This window comes from Nannospalax galili, unplaced genomic scaffold, assembly GCF_000622305.1.
Source record: "Nannospalax galili isolate Female #2095 unplaced genomic scaffold, S.galili_v1.0 scaffold131, whole genome shotgun sequence".
NCBI lineage: Eukaryota > Metazoa > Chordata > Mammalia > Rodentia > Spalacidae > Nannospalax > Nannospalax galili.
The window spans coordinates 4,381,599-4,387,140 of record NW_008332088.1 but is presented as its reverse complement, the minus strand read 5'-3'; the positions used below and the strand labels follow the sequence as shown (position 1 = coordinate 4,387,140).

At 35.4% G+C, this 5,542-nt stretch overlaps 1 non-coding gene across 1 annotated transcript; it reads left to right on the top strand.

The window, feature by feature from the left end:
• Positions 1–776: 776 nt before the first annotated feature.
• Positions 777–904, top strand: LOC115069296. The gene has a single exon (XR_003848569.1). It is a non-coding gene; the product is annotated as a small nucleolar RNA ACA64 (small nucleolar RNA).
• Positions 905–5,542: the final 4,638 nt, after the last annotated feature.

Here is a 5,542-nt window from a genome sequence, read left to right as displayed (position 1 = left end):
GGTAACAGCTGGAAACTCTTTTCCAATTCACATTAAGTTGCTTCTTTCCAATTTTCAGTTCTCCATGGAGCTCTCCACTTTTCCAAGTTGAATCCAAGTATCTTATTATGCTACTGTGATACGGAGTGGCAGAACTAAAAGACAAGATGACATGAAACAGAAAGAGTAGCATCACTCTTCAGGAACACAGCTCTCCATATAAGATGAGGGAACATGAGAATCTTGCCACAGGTAGCATCTTCAGCTGCTACTTTAATTCCTGCATAATTTTCCTTGTTCTGGCCATGTTGCAACTTTTACTTTGTATCGGAATCATTTTTCATGAGGTCTTTGTGCATACTAACTTTGACTTTATCTTTTCACATTGAACATTTTTTTTTATTTTATCAGTCTGCTTTTCATGCATGATCCCTGTATTCTAAGAAATCATAGGAAGTGAAGTGAGGAAGAGTCCATACTGGAGCGGTTGAAATATTATTCCATATGAAAAGTACTCATCCTGCAAATTATAAATGGCTCTGGTGCTCCTGACAGGACAATACAAGTTGGGCGGTTCCACACAGTCCAGAAAACCCAGGGCTCAGACCCCTGACTGAAGGCAATCTGGATGCCACTAGGTATACCTGACAAATCAGGGCTGGATTAACAACTTCTAAACAAAATATTGACAAATAATATTTATAGTTATATAATAAATCTAGAAAGATAATAATTTATTTGATGATTTTTATTATATGACAATCTAAATAGATATCCAAAGTAAATCAAAGCCCAGCGTTCATTGAAAATCATGCCTGGACTATGTCGTGGATTGGGTTGAGATTCAGCACCCAAGGCCACCAGGAGCCTCAGCTCACCGCCCACTGCCAAGGTGTGGGAGGGTGAAACCTAGGCCCCCAAAAGCACCTTCCGCTGCCCTTCTCGGTCGTTGCCTCTGGCCTTGGTTCATCAATGTGACTGAATATTCACTTGTGGATTTAAAAGCCATATCAAATAAAAACAGATTACAGTTCTTGTCAAATATGGCTACTGTGTTCTGGTGACAAGTGACCTAAAGACACCATGTTTCCATACTCCTCCACCATGTCACTCCTGGCTGCTTTCTTGGCTGTGTTTTCCTTTATTTTGCTTTGGTTTTTGGTTAATTTTGATTCTTTAATTCTGATGTTATCATAGTTGAAGCAGCATAGTTTAGGTGGTTATATCTTTCTCCTTTGCCTTATTTCTTTTCTTCCTTTACTTAGGGCCACATGCCCTTCCAATGAAAATTTAGCAAATCTTACACACACTAAATATTCTCTAACTTGGATTAAACAAAATTAAATTCATTGAACTTAATGAATAGAGAATACACTGGAAAGGAGTAAATTGTAAAATTAAAACATTAACTGTTGTTGAAAATATCTGTGTAAACAAAATTAAATAACACTAAAATCTGTATGTTACAAAACTTGAAAGAAATTATTAAAGTTGGCCATTGGCTGTTAAATATGATATATATCTAAAGAGTTAATAGCAACAGGTTGCTATGTATTCTGACAATGCTAATGGTACTGTGGATCAGTTGCAGCTTGTAAATATCATACATCTTAGTGTTCTATGCTGCTTGAGAGAATGAAGTCATTGAAAAACATTGAATATGCTTCCACTAATAATCTGTCACAATAGGCAAAAAATCAAAATATATTGATTTATTTCAATGTATACATGTATGATTGGTATTACTATCATGTAATGCATTGGAATAACATGATAAAATTGAGATAAATGCTTACATTGCTTGTCCTTGTTAAACTCAGTGAAGCACAGGTGTACGAACACACAAACACAAACACAAATAGGCATAGATTCTAGAAGGAGATTTTGGGGGATAGTGGGTATGGAACTGAGTGGTAGCGAGACAGTTGAAGGTGAAAATGAGAATTTTCATTATGTATTTAATTGTGTGAAATTGTCTAAGAACAAATTTAATTAGTTAGAAAAGGAAATAAAGTCAGGTGAGTATTATGTGATGAAAGAACAAGATGAGGCACTCTGATACGAAGTCCCAAAAATCTTTAAGTTCTTTATTGTTTAGACTAATTGGTAGTCATTTTAGTTCCATTTAAACTCCATTAGTTATACAATTTTAATATATATAATATCATATAAAATATATAACTTTATATTTAAATACAAAATTATTTTGGAAGTTTTGTTTCAATGTCAGATATATAAATCATTCTGTAGATACAAAGACTTAATAATGGGTAAGAGTAAGGAATTAAATTTCAGAAATTCTTTTGACTAAGCTTAGAATGTAATGTTCTATGTACCAGTAGCTACAACTGAGTGAAGGTTACAGTATTATTTTTATGAACTTTTCTTTGACTATAACAAAGAGGGCCTTTGAAAATAATAAAGAAATAGCACATACTTAGAAGGTGGAATTCAGGATTCGAAGCTAGAATATCTAAGGATGTATTCCTAAATGTATGTGTGTTTTGTGTGTGTTTCATATATTTATATATTCTACAGCAAATATATGCCTATATGTATATGCACACATGCTTAGTTAAAATATTTATTCTATATGTATTTTTGAGAAGGAAGAATTTTTCCTTTTATTTTAAATATATGACACTCAAAAATGTTTTTAATAAAGTTCATTTTTATGTGCATTTTATATGAAAGATAAAGTTTTCATGTATCATAATATGTTTCCACAAAGAATAGCTTAGCCTCCAACTAGAGAAACACATAGAGGAAATAAATGAGTCCAGTGGCTGTGAAAGTACTCAGTACTTTCTGGATTTCTTGATGCATTGGATCATTCCTTGAATCTGTTCTTTGTTGGATTATATGCTTTGTCAGACTGGTATAAACTTTCAGATCTTAAGAAGCACTTTTTTGAGACCAAATGTTTTCCTGATATACCTTTCTCTAAAGGAAAAACCAGTAAGCGAACTTTAGCATATCTTGAAATCATCAAGGAAATATTTTCCATTGTGAAAAGAAGCAGCTCTCTGGATCATGCACTAATTTGTATCTGGCTTAATGTAATGGGAATAATAAAGAGAAACAAATGGTGAAAATAATTTCTAGCCCACATGTATATGCTAATGATCACTCAGGAAAATACACAATAAATCAATCAATAAAAACAAAATCAAAAGGCAAACAACTAGTGGATTTACAGTGTTGTACTTGTAGTGGCAGAAGCCTAAGCCATTGAAAGTTTGACCCTTCCCTTTACTCAGCAGGGACACATAATTACAGTAGCTACAATTACAGTGAAATGGTTCAGCTCCTGGGAACCGAATAAAAAGAGCAGCTCTGACCTTTAAATATGTGGTGAACATATGAGTAGTGGTTCATCTCAACACTTGAGGTTTAGAAATAATACTAGTTCATTTAAAAATATTGCATGTATCCTGATTGAGTGATCATTTATAACTAATAAGTAAAAAGTTCAAACAGACTTTTCATCATATGCTCCATGGAGTCTTGAAAAGAGCTCGACGTAGTTGAAAATAGTATAGAAAGGTATTAATCTTGTTTACACACCACATATTCATTCTTTTAAAGATTTATTTTCATTTTGTGAGTATGAGCATTTTGACTGTATGTACGTATGTTTGCCTGGTGCCTGCAGAGTCTAAAAAGAGTGTCAAATTCCTTGGAACTAGAGTTTCAGATAGCTGCCAGCTGCCATATAGGCAGGTGCTGGGAACAGAACCTGGGACCTTGGCAAGAGAACTCATTGACCTGAAACACTGTACCCTCTCACTCAATTATCATCTTAATGCAAAGTGACCAGTTCTTTTTTTTCTAACACAAAGAGACCTAGAAGACAGGATACAAGGCACTGTCTACAGTCTAGCTGTTTTCTCCATAAATGTATGTTTCATCACATTTTTGAAATTTATAAAGGCAAAAAATCACACATTACTTTGTCCAAAATCATGTTCACATCTCTTTTTAATTAATTAGCTAATTTTTTATGTGTGTGTTTTGTCTGCAGGTATGTAAATGCACCCATGATGTACAATGCCTGCAGAGGTGGATCCATGGGATTATACACACTCTGTGGTCTCTGCATGCATTAAGAGTGAACATGGTGCACTTACACACATGCAGGCAAAACACTTGTCCACATAAAATTAAAAAAAAATAGAAACAAAAAAAGGTAACTTAAGCCAGACATGGTTGTATATGCCTTTATCCCAGCACCTAGGAGGCAGAAGCAGGTGGATCTCTGTGAGGTAGAGGTCACTCTGGTCTATATAGTATATTCCAGGCTACAAAGTGACCTTCTTAGTATTTTAAAAGAAACTTATGAAAGCTGACAACTCTGAAATCAGAAATTGATGATGGGAGAAAAGTATGGCTATGGCTACACATTCTGTTAATACTTACTAGCTCACTATGTCCTAAAATTTTGAAGTTCTTATGATGATAGTACATACTCAATAGAGACATTAGAAATCAAGAGATTCATAAAAATAGCTGAGACGTGCAGCACTAAATGGAGAGATAGAGCAACAGAGTCACTTAGAGAGAGCATAACTGTGAAGAAAACAAAAAGACTCCATTGTTTCTACTCTGAAAAAATAGATTAATTTAAGTACTTGGGGCTTCCATGCTGTGCAGTCTCCCAAATTTCATATGTAAAGCCTCTCATCTGCTCTGCTTTTAAATGTATATTTTATTGAGTTTTTGTGCATTTCGTATAAACAAATTTAGACCCTCCTCCCCTCTCTGCAACACCCCTCCCACCAGATTTCATGTATTCTCTCATTTATGCTCAGGCATATCTGGTCAAATATTTATACTCAGATGTCCTTCAGTGCAATTTCACCCACAGGAGCCTAGTCAACCTATTTAGAGTCAGTCTCTTAAAGAAGATCAACACATGGCTGGAGAGATGGCTCATCGGTTAAGAACACTGAATGTTCTTGCAGAAGACCTGAGTTCTAATGCCAGCATCTACATGGTAGCTAACAACTGTCTGTAACTCCAGTTCTAGGGGATCTGATGCCCTCTTCTGACCTCCACAGGCATTACACTACACGGGTGTACTTACATACATGCAGGATACACACATACACATAAAATAAAAATAATAAATAAATTAGCCAAAAAAAAAAAAAAAAGCTCAACTTTCCCTCACCCCACAGTAATCACTTGCCAATAGTTCTTTGACTAAGGTTGGGGCCTGCTGCCAATTTCCTAGTTTCATGCTGTTTTTTTGTCTGACTGAGTCGGCATAGGTTTTGTGCATGCTGTCACCATTGTCACCAAGTCCACATGAGCAAACCCAGAGGCCAGCTTCCTCATGTTCATGAGCAAACCCTGGCTCTTAAATCTTTCTGTCCCCCCTTCTGCAAGGATTCCTGTGCAATGAGTGGATGAAGTTTAGCATAGGAGTCCTATCTCTCCAGGGACATTTCTTCTGAAGTCTTTTATTCTCTAAAACTTAGGCAGTTGTGACTTTCTGTGTGCATCACACTCTTTTGTATAAGGAATCTTCACTGGTGAGAGTTTGGTGATATATTAGAGA